The sequence below is a fragment of the Schistocerca serialis genome, chromosome 2, assembly GCF_023864345.2.
Source record: "Schistocerca serialis cubense isolate TAMUIC-IGC-003099 chromosome 2, iqSchSeri2.2, whole genome shotgun sequence".
Taxonomy (NCBI): Eukaryota; Metazoa; Arthropoda; class Insecta; order Orthoptera; family Acrididae; genus Schistocerca; species Schistocerca serialis.
Window position 1 is genome coordinate 1,052,456,466 of NC_064639.1, and position 23,828 is coordinate 1,052,480,293.

Sequence of the window (23,828 nt, forward strand, 5' to 3'; positions counted from 1 at the left end):
TCCACGGTGATCACTGATGCTTTGACCTACGCCCCAGTGTCCTTTATGGAGGTTAACTGCTCTACAAGGGCGCGTCAATTGCTTTGTTTGTTCACTGGCCTAGTTGTCCTCCCACCTCCCCTTCGATTTAGTAGTAGATATTACACCACTCTTTCAATCTGCTGGGACGCTTTCAGTGTGTCTGGAACTCTTCTATATCCATATCTGTATTTCGTAAGACATCGAATGGTATATCGGTTACTACTACCATCACTCTCCTCTCGACCGCCCATCTTTCCCTGTTCCATGGGAAGAACGACTGCCGGTAAGTCTTTATATGAGTCTAATTTCACTAACTTTCTCGTCAGTCATTTGGCGAAATGTATTTGGCAGGAATTAATTTGTTTCTCGACTCTTCCCAGAACGTAAGCTCTCGAAATTTCAACAGTGTAAGTCTTCGTGATGCTCTACGTCTCTCTTGTAGCACTTGCTGTTGGAAGTTGTTGACCATCCCACCAGCCTACTAAACGATCCCGTAACGAAAACTGCCGCTCTTCGTTGGATCTCCATTTTTAGTCCAACCTCAAGAGTGTCTTAGCCTGATCAGCAATATTCAAGAATCAGTCGAACGTGTGGCATCATTACTTTTGTGGATGGATTACATTTTCTTAAATCTGTTCCCATAAAACTAGTTTTGTCCGGTCATTCCACTGTAGGTCATTCCCAAAGGTTACTCCCACACTCCTTCCGAAAGTCAAGGAAGAAAGCGTCAAGCTGAGCGCTGTTCTCTATGGCGTTCCGTCAGGGACAAACAGGGCGAACTGAGCTCCGCAAGATCACTTTTTGCGGAATCTGTACTGATTTTATGTCAAATATCTACACTGCTGGCCATTAAAGTTGCTACACCACGAAGATGACGTGTTGCAGACGCGAAATTTAACCGACAGGAAGAAGACGCTGTGATACGCAAATGATTAGCTTTTGAGAGCATTCACACAAGGTTGGCGCCGGTGGCGACACCTACAACGTGCTGACATGAGGAAAGTTTCCAACCGACTTCTCATACACAAAAAGCAATTGACTGGCGTTGCCTGGTGAAACGTTGTTGCGATGCCTCGTGTGGAGGAGAAATGCTCACCATCACATTTCCGACAAGGTCGGATTGAAGCCTATCGCGATTGCGGTTAATCGTATCGCGACATTGCTGCTCGCTTTGGTCGAGATCCAATGACTGTCAGCAGAATATGGAATCGGTGGGTTCAAGAGGATAATACAGAACGCCGTGCTGGATCCCAACGGCCTCGTATCACTAGCCGTAGAGATGACAGGCATCTTATCCGCATGGCTGTAACGGAGCATGCAGCCACATCTCGATCCCTGGGTCAACAGATAGGGACGTATGCAAGACAACAACCATCTGCACGAACAGTTCGACGACGTTTGCAGCAGCATGGACTATCAGCTCGGAGACCATGGCTGCGGTTACCCTTGACGCTGCATCACAGACAGGAGCGCCTGCGATGGTGTAGTCAACGAGGAACCTGGGTGCACTAATGGCAAAACGTCATTTTTTCGGATGAATCCAGGTTCTGTTTACAGCATCATGATGGTCGCATCCGTGTTTGGCGACATCGCGGTGAACGCACATTGGAAGCGCGTATTCGTCATCGCCATACTGGGGTATCACCCGGCGTGATGGTATGGGGTGCCATTGGTTACATGTCTCGGTCACGTCTTGTTCGCATTGACGGCACGTTGAACAGTGGACGTTACATTTCAGATGTGTTACGACCCGTGGCTCTACCCTTCATTCGATCCCTGTGAAACCATACATTTCAGCAGGATAATGCACGACCGCATGTTGCAGGTCCTGTACGGGCCTTTCTGGATACAGAAAATGTTCGACCACTGCCCTGGCCAGCACATTCTCCAGATCTCTCACCAATTGAAAACGTCTGGTCAATGGTGGCCGAGCAACTGGCTCGTCACAATACGCCAGTCACTACTCTTAATGAACTGTGGTATAGTGTTGAAGCTGCATGGGCAGCTGTACCTGTACACGCCATCCAAGCTCTGTTTGACTCAATGCCCAGGCGTATCAAGGCCGTTATTACGGCCAGAGGTGGTTGTTCTGGGTACTGATTTCTCAGGATCTATGCACCCGTATTGCGTGACAATGTAATCACATGTCAGTTCTAGTATAATATATTTGTTCAATAAATACCCGTTTATTATCTGCATTTCTTCTTGGTGTAGCAATTTTAATGGCCAGTAGTGTAAGTTCTCCAAAAACATCCAGATAGACATCGAAGATATACTTCGATGAGCCAAAACATTACAACCAACTGCTTAATAGCGCGTTAGCGTCTTGGTCCACCTCTGGAACACACTACAGCAGCGATTTTGCATGTTGCGGATTCGGCAAGGCCTAGGCAGGTTTATGGAGGTATGTGGGTAGCGCCAGATATCTACGAACACGTCACGCAGTTTCCTTAAATTACGGCACGACGTTAGCGGGCGACGAGCTGGCGCCCCAGATGTGTTCCTTAAAGTTCAGGTCAGGAGAATTACGCGAGCGGAATACCAACGTGAGTTCACTATCATGCTCCTGCAATCACTGTAGCACGAAACTGGCCTTGTGGCACTAGCAGTTATCCTGTAGGAAGTTGCCATCGCCATCTGGATGCATGTAGCCAGCAATGATGCTCACAAGTCCACAGCTTCCATGGTGCCTTCGATTACTACCACAGGTCCCATGTAAGTGCAGATGAATATCTCCCACACTATAAGACAGCACCCGTCGGTCAGCGTCTGTGGCGCTGTGCATTTTTCGAGCTGCCATTCGCCAGATTAACCGATCACCCCCTATCCTGCTTCACAGAGCAGGCAAGAAGTCCCCGACCTCCATTTTGTGTGATGAGGTGTGAACGTCGGACATCTTGTCGCTTCTACATCTACAACATCACTTTGCAACTCACAGTTAAGTATCTGGCGGAGGGATCATCGAACCACCTTTAGGCTACTCCTCTACCGTTCCAATTTCGAACAGCGCAAAGGAAAAACGAACACCTATATCTTTCCGTGCAAGCTCTGATTCCTCTTATTTTATTATTATGAACATTTCTCCCTTTGTAGGTGGCCGACAACAAAATATTTTCACACACTGAGGGAAAAGTGCGTGATTGAAATTTAATAAGAAGGTCCTGCTGAAAAAAAAAAAAAAGAAAAAAAAGGCCTTCGTTTTAATGACTGCCACCCACGTGGCACTCTTTCCATTACTTCGCGATAATACAAAACGAGCTGCCCTTCTTTGAACTTTTTCGATATCCTCCGTCAATCCATTCCTATGCGGATCGCACTCCGCACAGTAATACTTCAGAAGAGGGCGGAAAAGCGTACTGTACGCAGTCTCATTAGAAACCCTGTTGCATCTTCCAAGTGCTCTGCCAATAAATTGCAGTCTTTGGTTTTTCTTTCCCACAACATTGTCTATGTGATCCTTCCATGCCGAGCGGTTCTAGGCGCTACAATCTCGAACCGCGCGACCGCTACGTCGCAGGTTCGAATCCTGCCACGGGCATGGATGTGTGTGCTGTCCTTAGGTTAGTTAGGTTTAAGTAGTTCTAAGCTCTAGGGGACTGATGACCTTAGAAGTTAAGTCCTATGGTGCTCAGAGCCATTTGATTTTAATCCCAGTATCTGTCATGATGCTCCCTATTTGCTCAGGATTATTTGTTGCAAAGAGGTCAACTACGATTTCGCAACCATTTACATTTCGAGTGGGCCCCTGAACTAGATCAAAATAATTTTCTGAGAAGGCGTGCTGTACGATTTCGAGCGACGTTTCATGCCTAGCGCCGGCTTTAAACATGTATTTTTGCCAACATATCGAGGATAGACTGAAATCACCGCCAACTATAATTGTATGAATCGGGGTGTTGAATTATATCCAAGTTTTCTTTGAACTGTTCAGCATCTGTATCATCTGAGTCGGGGAGGGGAGGATTTCGGTAAATCCAGTTGGCAAGCATGACCCCCAACAACTACTAAGTCACGTACTAACAATTTTACAGCCGTTCAATCGCTTTCCATAGATGCTCGTGACAGTAGCATGCGAACAGCCTACCAGCTTCCTCGTTTGAAAGGTCGCCTTCCTATGTTCCGGGCCACAGCAATCTGCCAATTATCAGAGTCACCTAAGACAATGGATTTCCCGATTTGCGGCCCTTATCATCGTTAGAACGCTTGCCCTTTCGTTTGTACTCCGCTTGCGTTCCTCCCTTACGGCGTCACGTGCCCGCAACACCACCAGAAGATATTCGGTCTCGCGCTGAGTTGTGGTCATCAAGTTTTGGATAATCAGTGTAAGATTATAATTATGTTCACCTGTTTGATGACGCTGCTTGAGAACGGGAGTGACCTGCACTTTTTTCCCAACATTTTGGTACTGTCGTTGCTTCAGCGTCGCATGATGAACTCAGGGTGTATAAGACCCGGGACAACCGGGAGATCCGGGAAAAACCCGGGAATTTTTTCATCCGGGAGAAAACTGGGAAAAACCCGGGAATTGTTTAGAATTCCGGGAATTTTTCATTGTTTTAGTTTTCAGATAAATTTTTGTGATTTTGACTGGTAAGAACCAGTACTCTATCAAAGGATATTGCTGTATCCCGCTATTGCAGAATAATACTGCAGCAACAAAACATAAACGAGAGAATAAAAAACGAAAGTAAAACTTAAGCTGCAAAGGAAATGCGCCGTATGCAACAACAAAACACAGTGCTCATACAAGCGTCTGCCAACAGCAAAGTGTGTCAAAGGCTTTAGGAAGACTATGCAATGCTTCGTAACAAGAAATTTCCTCCGATGAGCGTGACGTAACAACCGTTTAAATTAGATTCGTTTGAACAGTTGCTGGCGGGCTCTTGCGCATGTGCAGTTGAGTCGCGTATGAGTAGTACCTTCTTTCGCTTCTGGTTACAGGAATGTGGCTGGGCGTCACTACTTAATATTGCCCCGGTTCGGAAATATTGTAAATCTGGCGCTGATGCCCAGAGCAGTGTGGGTTGTGGCGGGGAGATGGGTCGTCTCCACGTGACCTGTGTTTACGTTCAGTGACTTTGTTGTTTCCTCTTCGTTTATTGCTCTCACGTTAAATGATAACAAACAGATTTTTGCGGCCGGGAGTTATCAAATGAACTAAAATACGTTCGCATAATTACGGAAGGCTAAAATATGTTATTAGTTTTAGATTTTATTTCCCCCTTCCTGACAGTCAAGCATTAATCGCCTTGCAGAACAATGAAGTTATTTTTGTCGGTTTGCTAAAGAGATTTGGCTTTTATTAATCTTTTCTGCTTTATTTGAAACGAAATGTTTAATTTCACACTATTGGCTAGTTTCAACTGTTCGCTGCATTTCAAGTGCACGTATGGCATTATGCCATAATAAAGAACCAAACATGAGATAATTCAGTACTGGTACTCCAAGAAAATTTACATACGAATTTGCGCATATGAATGTGCATTTTAAGCCGAATTATGCATTTTAGTATGGTTCACTAAATTCAGATGCTCTTGAAGTATCTTCTGATGTCTTGTTTCTTGTTTGACATAATGTAAGATCTTTTAATGTTTTATACGTAGGAACATATGGGCTTCCTGCGTCATCGTAGCAGCGTAAGCGCGGTGACGCCTATTATTTGGCGCTCTCTTCCAACTGCTGAAACCAACCTATTTCTAACAGGTCGCAAAAAAATATTGCGAATGGTGGTTTGAAAAGCGTTACATTCAGACCAAATTTCCTTTTACGCAAGATGAACTATGCGCGAGAATGTATGATGAATTTCTTAAATCACAAAGCGTTTGACTCTCATTTAAAAATCAACTCTTTGAGGACGACGATTTAGAAGAATTTCGAGCCCAGAAGATCAGACTTTACGTCGTTATTAAAAATTTTACTGGCACATTTTTGTGATGTATCTGAAAGTGTAACGTGAGTAAAGAAGATCAACATTATAAGTGGAAGCTTAGCTTCTCTTCCAGCTTATTAATCTTCGAGACCAATATTATATATCAATACTATGTATATTAATTTAAACCATTAACTTTTATTATTTGTGTATTCGCTACTTAAGAGTAATCTTGCTGTTGGCTGACTACTTCACGTGTTCTATGCTGTCATCAGCTGGCGACATCAATGATATGAGCTATGACTGGCTTACAAAACGCATCGCAATCTCGATTTCAATGCATCGGAAAGTGACATGCGGTGTTTGGTGAAATTCAAATTTATGCTTTCGTAATACAGAAATATGCAGCGTACATGTTGCTGCACATCAAAGGTCTTTCAAAACGTGTTTTTCCCCCTTGAGTTTCGTTTTCTAAAGTGCCGGGAAATTCTACGTCGGTATATAAAACCATAAACATTCAAACAATTGATGAGTTTTACAGTGCCGAGAAAGAGTATACTGTCACTTAACACGGAAAAAGTGTATTTTCACCTGGGAGAATGTGTATTTTTAACCGGGAAATCCAGGAAAAATCCGGGATTTTCTTTTCCCTTGTCCATGTATACACCCTGGAACTGCTGCTAGAAGTTAATATGTGCAGAATCTTATAGGTGCCTCACGCAGTACTCTTGAATTTCCACCATCGAGCCATTTTAGTTTGTTTTAAATTCTACGACAGCTTACCTCAATGTCTGCCATTGCGGCGTTCGCCCTATTAATGTGTGGAGGAACGGCATTTTAATCTTCTACAGTAAAACAATTTGGTACCACCAAATTCAGTATATCGGCCTTTTCTCTACCATCTTCTGTGATAGTATGGTCACGTAGTAGACTGAATATATTATTTCGATCCGTTACTAACTTTGCGAGAACCTCTTGGGACATGTGGTCGATAGGAAAAATTTAATTTTGGAATTCGAACACATTCATGGTTGCCTGATTTGTGTGTGTGTTTGGAAATTAATTCATTCGAAAATATCGAAATTCCATGCAAATTTGTACAAGGCAGGATGATTCCTTTCGTGTACAGCAGGCATGGGCAGCCTTTGGTGGCCAAAGATGTAGATACCAAATTTAAGACTTTTCTAAATACTTTTAGTTATTATTTCAACTACCACTTCCCCTTAAAAACAAAAAAATATTTCCAATAACAGTAAATCCCCCAAGTGGAGAACCCCAGGCATTATCACCTCAGCAAAAAGAAAAAGAGAACTCTTCAACCTCAGCAAGACCGAATTCGGCAATACTGAAGAATTTAAGAATTACTTTACCAAATATAAAAAAATCTTTAGAAATGTAGTTAAGGCGGCCAAAAAAACTGCAAAATGATAACCTGCTCAAATAATCAGCTAACAAAAGTAAATGCATGTGGAAAATCATTAATACACACAGTGGCAGAAATCAACAGCTTACTAGTAATATGAACCTAAAAATAAATGGGAAATCAGTCACAAACGAAAAGGAAGTAGCAGATGAATTTAACTCATATTTTATTAAAAAATGTTGAAAGTTTCACAGACCACCTTAAAAACAATCACCTCCCAAACTTAGAACAAAACAACTGCACTGACACACTGTCCTTATTACCAACAACAGAGGGAAAAAAACCCTTTGCAGGACAAGATCAGATCCCTTGCTTTCTTCTCCATAACTGCAGCAACCTCATAAGTAAACCACTGTCCCACATAATAAACTCTTCATTCCTCAATGGCATATTTTCTAATAAACTCAAGACCGCAAAAATTACACCCATTCATAAAAAAGGAAGTAAAGGTGATATCAGCAATTACAGGCCAATAGCTGTACTCTTAGTATTCAGCAAAATATTTGAATACACTGTGGTAGACAGACTAAATTAATTTCTGAAAAAAAGAAATGCCATGTCACCTGCTCAGTTTTGTTTCCAAGGGGGAAAAACCACAACTGATGCAATACAGTAACTCCTAGATTACACCTTAACACTAGTAGACAAGAAGCTTCCAGCCATAGGCATTTTTCTTGACCTAAAAAAGGCGATATGGTCAATCACAATATACTGCTGCAAAAAATTTATTCCCATGGAATAAGGGGCACTGGCCATGACTGGTTTAAAAGCTACCTCAAAGACAGAAACCAATAAGTCCAAAGGGGAATGCAATCAATCGACTGTACAGTCATCTACCCAAATCACAGAACATGGAGTTCCCGAAGGCTCAGTGTTGGGACCCTTATTATGTAAATGACCTACCCTTAAATTTACACAATAACAGAACCTTCCTCTTTGCTGATGATACCACAATTATGATATCCAACTCAAATGAACATCTTCAAGACACAATAGACAGGAGCACAGCACAACTAAACTCATGGCTTAATTCAAACGGATTACTCCTAAATATAAAAAAAGAAAGCTGTGTTACTTTCCACACAGTCCAAAATAAGAACCCACCAGTACCAAATATATCACTGAGTGATGATAAAATCAACTCCAAATTTTTGGCAGTTACCTTTACTGACACACTTACATGGAAAAGTCATATTGATATAACCTGCACCAATTTGAGTAAAGTATGTTTCATGATTAGACAAATAAGGAATATTGTTAATACCGGCACCCTCACATCAATGTACTATGCTCTTTTCCACTCTATACCGAGCTACGGAATTATCTTTTGGGTCCACAGTGCAGAAGCAGTGAGGCTGTTTAAAATCCAAAAAGAAGTAGTTTGAATAATATTATTCTAACAGCAGAAAGAATCCTGTAATCCACTGTTCCAGAATCTGAATATATTACGCCTCCCATGTCAGTACATACTGGACCTACTATGTTTTACCAAGAAAAATATTAGCAACTTAGATATAAACTCAAACGGGCACCAACATGATACAAGGTCGAAGAACTCTCTACGAGTAATTTCCCATTCAACAAAACTATACAGTAAAGGCGTCAAGTATATGGGAATAAAACTCTACAATCATCTCCCAATAGCAGTGAAGAACATTACACAAGTGAAGGATTTTAAAGTAAAACTACAGTCACTCCTAATTAAACACTGTCTCTACAGCATACAGGTATTCCTCGAAAACAATCTGCTATAAGGAACTGCTCAACAAAAACATCAGATAATGGATCCCAACTATTGACCTTATGTAACATAACTGAATGTAAGTCTTATTGGTTTAAATGCTAGGTTCTGGTACAGAATAAATATAAGACCTAAGTAGATTACACATGTGATATAAATATGTAATCATTTTATAGATTCATAGACATGTACCTCTTCGTATAAATGCCTAACATGTATCAATTGACCTGTGCTGTATCATGATGTACATTTCTGAACAATGTATGATTCAGAGGATCACTTACGCCGCTTTCACACTATACGGTTTTGACCGTACGGCAAAAAGCCGTACGAGTTTTAGCCGTGCCTGTGTTGCTTTCACATTACACGGCTTTTTGACGTGACCAGTTGTTGGTGTCTATTCAGTTTGCTTAATGTGTGTATCAAGATGAACCGTAAACGAGTTGTTGCTTTGTGGTTGCTTCATCGTCGCCGCAAAAGAAAAGGTCGTCTTTTGTGGGTACACCCCATTAACCAGAGAAGAGACGAAGTGGGTTTATTTTATACACTCTTTGAAGATTTGAGGAACGACGGAAATAAATTCTTTAACTATTTCCGAATGTCTATTACCTCGTTTGACGAATTACATAGAAAACTAAAGGATGTGTTACAACGACAAAACACACAATTCCGCAATTGCATCCAACCTGTTCAAATGCTGGCTATCACGTTAAGGTAATTTAATACATAAAAACTAGTTCTGTTTATTTACTTATTTATTTGTGTTTTACATTTTTATTACGCTCAGATTATGAAGTAGAAAAGTCAATATCAATATCAGCAGTTGAAACCAAAGAGTTTGTAGCAGGACTGACTGTACTGTCACTTTGTGGCGACAGGCTCTCTGCAAAAACGTTGTAGAACTGCGTTGTTGATGGTGGGCCTTCATGGCTACTTGTGGAAGGCGAAGGGTATGGTGGTGGCACTTTATTAATTCGTTGATAAGAACTGCGACCTTGAGAAGTCTGTAATGGTTGTTCGAGAAAAGTAGTTGGGTTTGGTGCAGCTGGAGGAGGACGAATCTGATGCGTATGGTAAGAGGATATTGGAGCAGCATTTTCCATAGGTGAATAAGAATAAGCTTGAAATCTATTATTATAGGGCATGGGAGGTGTGTAATGGGTAAATGGAGGAGGTTGAGCTGTCAATATATTTCTCCTTTCATATATATTTTCTATAACTTTGAGGACTCCCATCTGAAACTGAAGATAATCCTGTTCATCAAATTTTTCCAGATGAGGCTTCAGACTAAGTAAAAATGACATTTTGCTGCAAGGTTTGTCTTCTTCCAGAGCTCGTAATATTTTCATTTCGATTGCATCAGGTTTTCTATGTTTTCTGTTTGTATGGCACTCGCTTTTGGATGTTTGTTGTGTGGGTGCTGTATCAAATGGCCCAGAAACATTCTCAGTATTTTCGACGGAGCCCTGCGTTTCTATATCTTCTTCCAGTCTGGCGGTGCGTTCCGATTGAAAACTGTCCTCCGTCTCTCGAGCATCATACAGCTTTTTTAGAAACTGCAGCTGATCAGAATATACATACTTTTTCATTTTCTTTGCTGCTGAGCCACTTTTTTTCGCAGCTTGAATTTTTATGTTTGACTTCACAAAGGAGTCTCGTAGATTGGTCCACCTCCGTATTACTTCTATACCTACATCAAAAGAAAACAAAACTGTATGAAAACATTTTAATTTTGTATAGAAAAAAGCAAAACTGTAACAAAAAATGTCCACTGCAAACTAAATGTCACTGATTTTTTTTCGTTTTGTTCAGGTATCTGGCAAGCGGTTGTTCCTTCACTGACTTACATTTCCAGTACAGAATTGGGATTTCTACAGCAAGTAAAGTGGTTAATGATGTATGCACAGCAATTTGGTCATCACTGCGGGAAGAATGTATACAAAGACCGACCAAAGAGGTATGGGAATCAATAGCGGCTGGATTTGAACGTACTGCTAATTTCCCCCACTGCTTAGGAGCGGTGGATGGAAAACATATCCGTCTTACTGCCCCATTTAATAGCGGATCAATGTACTTCAATTACAAAGAATACTTTTCTGTGGTTCTGATGGCTGTAGCGGATTCCAACTACAGGTTCATTTATGTCGACGTAGGAAGTTATGGCAAAGACTGTGACTCTTCAGTGTTCAGACGGTCCAGTTTATGGAAGTCAATAGAAAGTAATTCCCTGGAATTTCCAGACGTCCAATGTCTGCCTGGTACGGAAGGTCCAAAAGTACCCTACTTCTTCGTGGGAGACGCAGCATTTGGCCTACACACGCATTTGCTCCGGCCTTTTGGGGGAACAAACTTGACAGTTGAGAAACGTGTATTTAATTACCGTTTGTGCAGAGCAAGGAGGTATGTGGAATGTGCTTTTGGCATCCTCACCAATAAGTGGCGGTTGTTTCACCGACCTTTAAATGTTCATCCAGATTTTGCAGTAAAAATGGTTAAAGCTTGCATTGTTTTACACAATTTTGTACGTCAGAGAGATGGATTTATAATTGAAGACACCACATCCTTCACTGGTTTGGAAGACTTAGCCCAAGATGCCAACATAAGAGGAGGACTGACAGCCAACGCCATAAGGAACACTCTTTGTAAATATTTTATGACAAATGCTGGAAGCGTGTCATGGCAGATGTCAAAGATATAAATTAACAAGCCTTTTCCTTTTTGTAGATTGTTTGTGAAAGCCTGCGACTGTATAGTAAATAGTTTTCTTTATAAATAAATTACTGCTACAACTCACGTTTTTAATCGTTTTGTTTATATTTTGTACGACGCGTTTCGGGAAATAATTCCGATCTTCAAGTGCGTTTTTTTCTCTAAGTTTTCATTATGTGTAGTGTTTTTTTATTTGTGAGGTCTTGTGCGTGTTTCTCTTATAAATTACAGTAAAGAAAACAGAATGCAAGACCTGACACATAAAAAGACACCACACATGATGAAAACTTAGAGAAAAACGCACTTAAGGATGGGAATTATTTCCCGAAACGCGTCGTGCAAAATATAAACAAAACAAAAAAAACGTGACTGGTAGCAGTAATTTACTTATAAACAAACGATTTACTTTTAGAATAAAATTTATAACGTTAAATAAAAACTGTTTAAAACGTATTAAATGTAATATTAATATATTAAATAAATACTTACCAAACGCATTTTTATCTTTGTCTTCCATCTCATCAAAATCTTGCTTCAGTGCTACGCAAACTTCCCGCCAAGCATTCTTTGTAGCAATACGATCTCTATACGCATCTAGAGTTTTGTCCCACAGAACAGGTCTTACTTCCACCAAGGTTATCAAAAGTTCAGTATCAATTTCATCCATTCTTCTACACTTTTCAGTAAACAAGAATAAACACAAATGAATAAAACGACACTACAACGAACTAGTCGACGCCGTACGGCTCAAAACCGTCCAGTGTGAAAGCATGCACTTAGTCACGTAGGCCACTGTTGTCGAACTTGCCGTACGGCGACCGTCTGTTGTAGTGGCAAGACACGGCTGCAGCACGGCACGGCAGCGGCATTTTGCCGTCGCCGTATAATGTGAAAGGCGCCATACATTTCTTCACACCTACAGCCGTACGGCTTTTTGCCGTACGGTCAAAACCGTATAGTGTGAAAGCGGCGTTAGACTCTTAGAGCGTGCGGTCACCTTGTCACGTGACTCGACAGCTGCGCTCCTGGCGCATAAAGTCAAATCAATAGCGTCCGTACTCCGTTATATTGAGGTTTATGGGTTGATGCACCGACATGAATGGCATCCCTTTGCTGAAACATCAAGCCTCAAAACACACTTCTTTTTTTTTAGAGTACTTTCGTTCACCTTATCTTCAGATGTTCACATTTACTTCTTAACTTAACAACAGTTGTCTTTAAAACTTCCGTTGCAAAATTCTCTCTCTCACACACACACATATACCTACGTTTCTACATCACATGATCTGTACTGTATTGTGAAGAATAAATTATCATCAGATCTTATAAGAGATCAGTTCGCTACCAAATAAGAAGGCAGGAACATTGCAGACGATCTACGATTTACGCGACTAAAAATTTGAGAAGTGTTCATAGCAACAGTGCGTCACAGAAGTCTTCTTTTGAAGTGTTTTAAATATGTTTCCTCTGCTGAAACCTAGTGTCCAGTGTTCGGGAGTACACATGAGCATATTGAACGTTAACAGATTAAACAAAGTCCGTATACGATTACAAGAAAGCAAAAGACGAGGAGTTGCATGGCAAATTGTAAACAACTCTGCACGTGTTACCGTATAAGTAATAAGTACTCTCATTTCTTCACGAACTATGCTACATTTCGGGGGACATCACAGCCCTGCAAGATGATGAGCATTACAACAAATACTCAGTAGAGTTCGCGTCATCAGTTTCTTAGGTAAACCGCGTATGCTGGAGTTCTATGAAGTTTCTGGAAATATGCGACCTCTTGTTTCTCGTTAATCGCCGCCCGACAGCGCAGGGTTTCTGTGGAAGTTTTCTACTTCTACATCCATATTCTGCAATGCACCATGAGGTGCATGCCAGGGGGCAGCCCCATTGTATCATGTACTATGGTTTCTTACCGTTCCATTCACGTCTAATGCGCGGGAAAAATGGCAGCTTTATACATGTTTTTGTGCATGCGCTCATGGGTGTCCACAGAAATTTTTCCTAATAGGTGGCACAGTTTTAATTTTCCAGTTTTCATATAACTGATTCGCTGAGTTTGAAAATGTGTCGTGTCCGAAGAACTCAATTTGACAATAAGTACACAAAACTTACTATATCTCTCAAAGTATTGATAGTTATTACTAGCGCAAACGAAATTGACACTCGGCGCGTTGGTTGATGGGAGAGACTGTACATGGGAAATGCCTTTACAGTCGTTCCAATCAGCAGCCGCGCCGAGTGTCAACTTTGTTCGTATCTTTAAGGGAGATTAATTTTGTGAAAAAACGGCAAGTACATCTTTTTGTGGTACTAATATGAATACGGATGCCACCTTTTTGATTCAACGATCTACATCCTCATATGATTAAATCCTGCATATCGTATCCAACGAGTTGTGGAATAAAGATGGAAAATTTCTAAAAGCAATTTATTTATACTCCCACAATGTTACGCTGAGACTGAAAATTCTAAAATATAAAAAAAAAGTCCGAATGCCTGTGAAAATCCTGCCAATCATCAACAAAAATGTCACATTAATACCCCCCGCCCCCATGGAGAAACTGGGAATAAACTTTTTTAAAAGGCATATTCCACTTTGGTGCTATTTATAATACTTTGTTTGCTTATAAAAGTTCACATCTGTTCACATTAATGCATTTACTGCATTACTTCTACAATTTCTACTTTGTAGTGTTGACTGGCACAACTGAAGGAGGAGAAAATGTGTTTTGAAAGCTACATTTTTTGAATTTGTTGGGTATTGTGTAGGCCAGGGCAAACAGACGATTAAATGAAAGTGGGAAACCTCCCAAACAACCATTGAATTGGCGGACAGGATCAACATTCTGCAGCCTAGTACTACACCAACATAATACTCGTCTCTCAAGTTTGTCACATTATTGAGCAGCACGTCAATTGTTATGCAGAATTCGTAGATCTTTGAGTCTGTATGGTGCTGTGTTGCACCCATAAGCTTTGAGAATGTCCCAATAAAGGAGAGCACATGTTGTCCCCCTTGAAATTTCACAGTTATTCTCTGTCTTCTAACGCAGAAAAGGCATTTTGTTTTGTCGGATGAAATGCTTGGGATTAAGTACAGAGGACTTATCTTAGAAGACAGATTAAGAAAAGGCAAACCTACGTTTCTAGCATTTGTAGACTTAGAGAAAGCTTTTGACAACGTTAACTGGAATACTCTCTTTCAAATTCTGAAGGTGGCAGGGGTAAAATACAGGGAGCGAAAGGCTATTTACAATTTGTACAGAAACCAGATGGCAGTTATAAGAGTCGAGGGGCATGAAATGGAAGCAGTGGTTGGGAAAGGAGTGAGACAGGGTTGTAGCCTCTCCCCGATGTTATTCAATCTGTATATTGAGCAAGCAGTAAAGGAAACAAAAGAAAAATTCGGAGTAGGTATTAAAATCCATGGAGAAGAAATAAAAACTTTGAGGTTTGCCGATGACATGTAATTCTGTCAGAGACAGCAAAGGACTTGGAACAGCAGTTGAACGGAATGGACAATGTCTTGAAAGGAGGATATAAGATGAACATCAATAAAAGCAAAACAATGATAATGGAATGTAGTCAAATTAAATCGGGTGATGCTGAGGGGATTAGATTAGGAAATGAGACACTTAATGTACTAAAGGAGTTTTGCTATTTAGGGAGTAAAATAACTAATGATGGTCGAAGTAGAGAGGATATAAAATGTAGACTGGCAATGGCAAGGAAATCGTTTCTGAAGAAGAGAAATTTGTTAACATAGAGTATAAATTTAAGTGTCAGGAAGTCGTTTCTGGAAGTATTTGTATGGAGTGTAGCCATGTATGGAAGTGAAACATGGACGATAACCAGTTTGGACAAGAAGAGAATAGAAGCTTTCGAAATGTGGTGCTACAGAAGAATGCTGAAGATAAGGTGGGTAGATCACGTAACTAATGAGGAGGTATTGAATAGGATTGGGGAGAAGAGAAGTTTGTGGCACAACTTGACTAGAAGAAGGGATCGGTTGGTAGGACATGTTTTGAGGTATCAAGGGATCACAAATTTAGCATTGGAGGGCAGCGTGGAGGGTAAAAATCATAGAGGGAGACCAAGAGATCAATACACTAAGCAGATTCAGAAGGATGTAGGTTGCAGTAGGTACTGGGAGATGAAGAAGCTTGCACAGGATAGAGTAGCATGGAGAGCTGCATCAAACCAGTCTCAGGACTGAAGACCACAACAACAACAACAAGTACAGAGGCACACATTTATAACATAGTGTTGCCCTGCTTCTTCCAAATGAATTATAACAACTCTGTCATATTAAACTGAATGCAGAATCAGGAAGCCATCATGAGTTTCCTCTTTCCTCAATACTGTCACGTTTCTGTTGTGCGTCAAGGGGAGGTGCATCCTTACGGAAACTGGACACGGATGACTGGCACATGTATTGCTGCCTGGGTGCAGGATCGGGACCTTTCTGGGGTTTGGTAAGGGGTAGAAGAGGAAATGATGAAAAATGAAGTCCCATACTCCTTGACAGAGTGTAGGGGAACAATGTGGGAGACCTGCACCGCTGCACTAGGCGAGGTCCTGGTGGAGGTGGTTTGCCATTGCCTTCCTCCGACAATAATGGGGATGAATGATGATGTTGATGAAGACGACACAACAACACCCAGTCATCACGAGGCAGGTGAAAATCCCTAATCGAAACAGGGATCCCGCGCTCAGGAAGTGAGAATGATACTGCGAAAACCATGAAGAAGAAGAAGAGGAAGCAAGAGAAAATGACTGAAGTCATTATCTTGGCACAATTCTGTATAAAGTTTCTTATTCACCTTAACTTCAGATCAGCATCAAAACTGCAGCTGAACCAAAGAATTGGGATAATTCCCAAAGAACAGAGTGACAACTAGGAAGGGTTTAATGTCCCATCGACATCGAATTCATTTGAGATGGAAGTGACAACTAAGAAAACTCAGTGTATAGTCATTGCTAAAGCAGCAGCATTTCTCATTGGAGCTGTCAGTGTTAAACGTGCAGTTTGGTTGGATTGCAGACAATGGTTGTTATAAACCTGAGAGAATTCTAGAATGAATTAAAAAATCTGTACCCCCTATGGCGTCCCCCCCCCCCTCCTCCTCCCACATGTGGACACCTATGTGCACTGTCATTGGTTTGATCTAGACTTTGTGGTCCTTACAGAACCAATGCATAAGGGATAGTAATATATTCTTAAAATCCTCACATAATACTGGTCCTTGAAACGTTTTGGATAATCTTTTACGAGGATATTTAGCAAAGTCTTCCTGCCAATTCAGGTTTTTCAATATCTTCATAATACTCTCCCGAGGGTTAAATGAATCTGTGACCATTTGTGCTGCCCTTTGTTGTATTTGTTCGATATCCTCGTTAGTCCTCTTTTGTATGGTTCCCATACATGGAGCAATATTCTAGGATCATTTGATCGAATGTAGTATAAGTAATATTTGTAGACTGACTTTCCCAGTATCCTGCTACTAAACTAAAATCCAACGCCTGTGTTGCATGTGACTGAATCTATGTGATTAATCTCTTTCATATCCCCACAATTTTCTACAAGCAGATATTTTTATGAGTTCAGATTCCAATAGTGACTGACTGATCTAGTTTTTTCACATTTTGTAATGAGCACAATTTTATGTTTCTGAATGTTTGTTGGATGTTCCCAATCTTTGCACCATTTTCAAATCTTGTCAGCATCTGCCTGTATACTCGCTGTAAATTATGCAATGGGTTTTTATCAAAGTGACTAGTGTGGGTCTATTTTTGTAACAACAAAAATTATTGCATAAAAGTAATCAGGGTAACTGATGAAAAACTGAAATATTTCATGATCAGCTGCTGCTAGCTATGTAACTGAAATTTAAAAGAAAAAGTGTTTTATGCATAAAAAGTTATACTGGTGTAACGCTTAACTGTCAGAAAGGCTTCTTTCAAATCAGATACTACATTTACCACATTTCGAGAATAGGAGATGTTAGAAAGACAAATGAGTTCATCTCTCCAAGGCCTAGCCATTTTGCATAAAAACATTGTACTGGTGTGATACATGATTCTTAAAACAGTTTCCTTCAAATGAAGTACTAAATTCAGGACATTTAGAGAACAGAAGACTCTAGGAAAGCAAATGAGGTGCCAATAAGATTACGCTTTCTGAGCAAAACCTGAAAATACAGAAAGAACTTGAGGAAAAACACAGTCAAATATTTTGTAAAATGATTTGTCTAAAATTGAAACATGAAATAGGTTAGAGAAACATCTGATGTGGCTTTGAATGCTCAAAATCATGTTCATCAAATGAGGTACATAAAATGTTTTTCTAATCTATCTTATTTCTTACTTTCAGACAAGTCAGTCCTCAAAACATTTCACCATTTTTTGAATTTTTTTATATTCCCACACATGTGTTTATGCAAGTTGACGGATTCCAGTATTGACTCATTGATCTTGTGATAATATAGTAGGGCCAACTATATTTTTATATGTTTTGTACAGTGGATAATTTTACATTTCTAACATATAAAGCAAGTTGCCAGTCTTCTCATCACTTTCAAAGCTTATCAGTATCTGCCTAAATATTTGTGCATTTTATCTGATAATAGTTCACTGTTGGTAAAAACATCATTTGCAGAAAGGTTACAATTAATATTGTCTGCCAGTTCATTAATGTACAACATGAACTGCAAGGGAGACTCATGACATTCAACTTGACTGCTGAAACTAAAATGGTTGTTTGATTCAACTGCAGACAGATTTCCCAGTTAATATCTACACAGGCCTCTCATCCTCTGACGACACCTTTGAATTAGCCACAAAGGAGCAGTACTCGTCATCACCCAATATCGTCATGGACTGTAACAACACACCAAATCCTTCATCAGAGCTTTGACTACTTATCATCTTGCCGAAAATGAGAAACATACTATTCACAATCCTTCCCGGTCTGTGAAATATTATGCACCATCATTATGCATCAGCTATTCCTAAGCTCTTGTCTTGTGGGTCATACACCTGCAGAAAACCCCAGTGCAAGACTTCCCCTATGCATCCATCCAGCACATACTATTTCTGTTCCATCACAGTCATATCAGGTCCTATCACAGGGAAGGCTATCTTGGAAAACAGTCATAGCTTCGGTATAGCCTTTTATGTGGACATGATCACCAACTGACCGTTCAGCCAAATTAATGATCGCTGTTAAACTGTGGCTGAGAATAGGGTTGACCATCCAGTGGCAGAAAACACCACTGAGCACACTATGCATAATTTCAGTGGCTGATTCACAACTTGTGCCATTCCTCTTCCCCAGTCCCAGATTCTCTAAGTTACACATATGTAATTGTTCTTACAACACATCCTTCAATCCCATAAACCTAACCTCAGCTATCTCCTGATCTCTACCTTTGTCATTCATTCTACACTCGTACCTTCCTCTCCACAGTCTCTCTCTTCTACCTTCTCCTCCCAGTCCACTCGTACATGTCACTGCATGCCCCAGGGAACTCCTCTTGCTGCAACAGAGAAAGCTGGTGCCACATTCTGATCCTATTCACTTGCTGTGCCTCCCTCCCAGCTATGTCATCTAACCCCCCAATCTTCCCTCCGTCCCACTCACTCACTGCTTCCATCTCCTCTTATCCATTCCAACCAACACAACTCCCTGCCCAGTCAAGCTAGACTGCCAGCGTGACATACTCAGTTGGGACAATGAAGGAAGGAAGGAAGCAAGGAAGAAAGAAAGGAAGATTACGGTCTAATGTCCTGCGAGCATTGAGGTCAATAGAATCATCACAGCAGTTGCCTGGAGTGATTTTGGAAATTCATCGAAAACCTAAATCTGGATGGTCAGACATGGATTTGAACCATTTTCCTCCTGAATGTGAGTCCAGTGTACTAATCACTGCACCATCTTGTTTGGTGTCAGGATAGTGTTCTCATACAAGTTTATGTATGTCTATATGTGTATCCTTTTAGCTCTGAAGGAGGATTCATCCAAAAGCTTATTTATGTGACTATGACCACTTATTGCTTCAACTACACGATGTGTTGTTACCTTTATTCCTTACATTATTTAAATACATAGCAATCAAGGTAATCCGGTATGGGTTAATGTAAAGCCCAATGAGTTGGTTGTGAAGAGTATTCAACTAATTTTTGTACTGGCCACTTAGGAAAACACAAAGAAATGATTACTTAGTAGGCCAGTCAGTTTCACCTCCCATTGCAGTTAACTTGAATGGTGGATTCTGAAATTTACGATTGATCTCACATTTTTATGACACATAAGTGAGCTTAACTTAATTGGGCTCCATCTCACATATCATTCATGTTACTGATTGATCTTAATCAATTTGAGCCTCAAATTGGTTTCACAAAGTATTATTCTTTGGACAGTATTTTTACCTGGACTGACCCAACTTGATTTTTTTCCATTATGTGATACTGAAACTTCTGGTTGCTAACTGTGGTTAGAAATTGATGCCATAGCCTTTGTATTACAGAAAGTCAGCAGTTAAATAAATACTTCTTAAGAGTCTAACCTGCCTCCAATCTGTCAAAGGCACTCCATCACATGTCCTCTGATAGACAATGCTTATGCCACTCTCACACTATACCAACTGGAATTTTAATCACAACCATTTAAATTGCCTGCTGCGTGCTGATGACTGAAGGAGACGTGGGAACCACTGGTCTGTCTGTGTTAGCTACCCATAACACTACTGCGGTAACAAAGCACTCAACTTTCAAATCATCTGCTTTGTTCTGCTGGGTTGTAAGAATTTTGCCTGATTCATTGAAACCAGCACATAAAGTACAAAGAACTCTCAAGAAAGTATTGTCCATGCATTTAGATCCAAAAATTATTGCAGAGAGCTATTAAAAAGCTCACTAAACAGTCATATTCATATTAGTGGGATTTTTACACTATTTCTAGATTCTAGCCATGCATTTTTCACGCATTTTTTCACCACCATTTCTGTCTCTCAATCTGTTGATACACCTCCCACAGTTATCTGCAAGATGGCATAACAGGAAGGATCTGAAAGTTGCTCTAATAACAATTCCGCTCTGTGCACTCATACCCACACTGACCATTTTCATCTAAAAGGAACCACATTATGAGGTCTGTCACTCGACAAATGCATTCTTATAATCTTGCACACATTTCTCAGTCTTATTATTTTTCATAGTGACATAGCAGCAATGAATTTCTGCAAAGTAATTTATCTACCTTTCAGGACAAAAGTACACTAAATTACCTTTTTGTCCCTTTTCCACAAGTCCTTTATCAACGGGTTGACATAACAAAAAAATTGGCAATGTTCCCACGCAATTTATTTTACTGCATGTTACCACTCACCATGCAGAGGGGGCACTGAGTGGCAGACAGGCACAGTGAAAATTACTGGTAAATATTGTTCAGCTATCAGACTAAGTCCTTCATCAGGTGGATTTCATTCCAAATTTTCCATTGTGTTTATTTTAGTAAAATGTAAAATATTATCTATGTTAATGAATTATTCATAAAGGAAACAGGAGAAAATACAGCTCCTTTGCATGATTGTGAGGAAGGGGTTGGGTAGGGAGAAGTATATACGATAATAGTAATACTGTTCTCGATTGAAAATACATTGAACTGAACAATCTTGGCAAATTAAAAACTTGATAGCAATCAGATCTCCTCCCATCTCAGTCAATATCTTTGCTGCTGAACAATTCAAGCCAGCCTCATATACTTAAACTAAGCCTCATATTACAAGGGGCTCTCTCAAGACTTTCAAATTACGCTGCTATAATCTGTGAGGAAGTTTCGTAGAAGAGTAGTTTAGACAGGTCCTACATGTTGAATCCAGAGCACTGACAAATTCAGTGAGGACAGATTCATATTGGAACTAAATTCTCAGACTGTAATGAAGTCCTTGCCCCCATATCCCTTTTTCTAAGGCGCTAGTTTTGTAGTGTCACATATATGGCTTGTGTGAGGTTCAGAGGAAGTAGTATTCAGAGAATGAAGTCTTGCATTGCTCCAAATGGTGCGATAAGTACCCATCTCATAGGGTACAGCTCGTCAGAGGTAGATGTTGCACACTGTTTTAATCTTCCGAGAGAGCTTAATACAGTAGTAACCACAAAAAGTGACTACAATATATGATGATTCATTTAGATGAAAACTGGGAGATCTTGTATGATGTTCCATTAGTTGGAAGCACTTGCTCATGTATGTATTGTGCTCAAAAATTATGGACAGTAAATAACACAACAAATATGAAAACCAGTATATTTTGCCACAACACCATGACATAAATATACAAAAAAATTCCAGGCTGTAAATTAATCATGTTTATTGTACAGTACTTGGAAGTCAAACAGGACCCTGGTGGTACAGCAATAAGCTTTAACAATTTTTAACTACTTGTTTACATTCACATGTATCGGCTCTGTGACTGCCTACTTAACAGACATATTTTATATGCAGATGTTGCATAACAAATTATTAATGCGAGTTCCTTAAATGACTCATTGGTGACAATTATTAGATCTTGCACACAGACACATGTAGGTAAATGGTATAAGAGAAAATTGGTTGTGTCTTTTTCACAGCAACTAACCTGCCATTCCACTCAAATGATTTAATGAAACCACAGAAAATTTAAATCCCACTCCTTTCAAATATGAGTCCAGTGCCATTACTACCTGCACCTCCTCTCATGGTAACACGCTAATGATAATTCTACATCGAAATTTAAGTCAGCTGAAACTGTCTTCGCAGAGGAAGAAAAGAAAAATTTACAGCACCATGCATCCCTCAGAGAATAACAATCAACATATATCAACTTCTTTCTTGATGTTTCCACATAAAGCCTAAACAATTATATCTTACGTTAAGTTCATATTTGTCGTATGAGTTATCTGTATAATATCATTGTTAGTCTATAAGACTGATCATTCTGCTAAAAAAAGGGAGGGGCTATGGGCAGCATGCGCAGTCACAATACGAGGGGCGATTGAAAAGTCTGTGCAAAAATAAAAACTACTTACGTGTTTGGAGTAAACTTTTTTTATTTTTCGACATAGTCTCCTTTTAGACTTATACACTTCATCCAATGCTGTTCTAATTTGTTGATCCCTTCCGAATAATAGGAATTGTCCAAGTCTGCAAAAAGGCTATTAGTTGCTGCAATCACCTCCTCGTTTGAATAAAATCTTTGTCCCGCCAACCATTTCTTCAAATTGGGGAACAAATAGCAGTCCAAGGGAGCCAAGTCTGGAGAATAGGGGGGATGTGAAATGAGTTGGAATCCTGTTTCCATTAATTTTGTGACCACAACTGCTGAGGTGAGTGCTGGAGTATTGTCGCGATGGAAAAGGACTTTTTTGCGGTCCAGTCACTGGCGTTTTCTTTGCAGCTCGGTTTTCAGACGGTCCAATAATGATGAAAAATATGCATCTGTAATAGTTTTACCCTTTTTCAGATAGTCGAAGAGGATTACCCCTTATGAATCCCAAAAGACAGTCACCATAATCTTTCCGGCCGAAGGAATGGTCTTCGCCTTTTTGGTGCAGATTCTCCCTTGGCAAACCATGGATTAGACTGTTGTTTCATCTCAGGAGTATAGTAAGGTATCCATGTTTCATCCACAGTGACGAAACGATGCTTAAAGTCCTGCGGATTCTTCCTGAACAGCTGCAAACCATCCTTGCCACACTTCACATGATTCCATTTTTGATCAGGCATGAGCATTCGTGGAACCCATCTTGTGGATAGCTTTCTCATGTCCAAATGTTTATGCAAAATATTATGTACCCGTTCACTCGAGATGCCCACAGCACTTGCAATCTCACGCAACTTAACTCTTCTGTCATCCATCACCATATCATGGATCTTATCAATGATTTCTGGAGTCGTAACCTCCACAGGGCGTCCAGAACATTCAGCATCACTTGTGCTCACATGGCCACTCTGAAAATTTTGAAACCACTTATAAACTGCTGTAATGGAAGGTGCAGAGTCACCGTAATGTTTATCA

General features: G+C 40.2%; 1 protein-coding gene across 1 annotated transcript in view; it reads left to right on the top strand.

Moving 5' to 3' along the window:
• Positions 1 to 235: 235 nt before the first annotated feature.
• LOC126458499 (calpain clp-1-like) overlaps positions 236 to 23,828 on the top strand; it is a 76,562-nt gene continuing 52,969 nt past the window's right edge. Inside the window, exon 1 of the mRNA XM_050095592.1 lies at positions 236 to 304. The gene's annotated coding sequence lies outside the window, so the exon portion shown is untranslated. The remainder of the gene's footprint in view (positions 305 to 23,828) is intronic.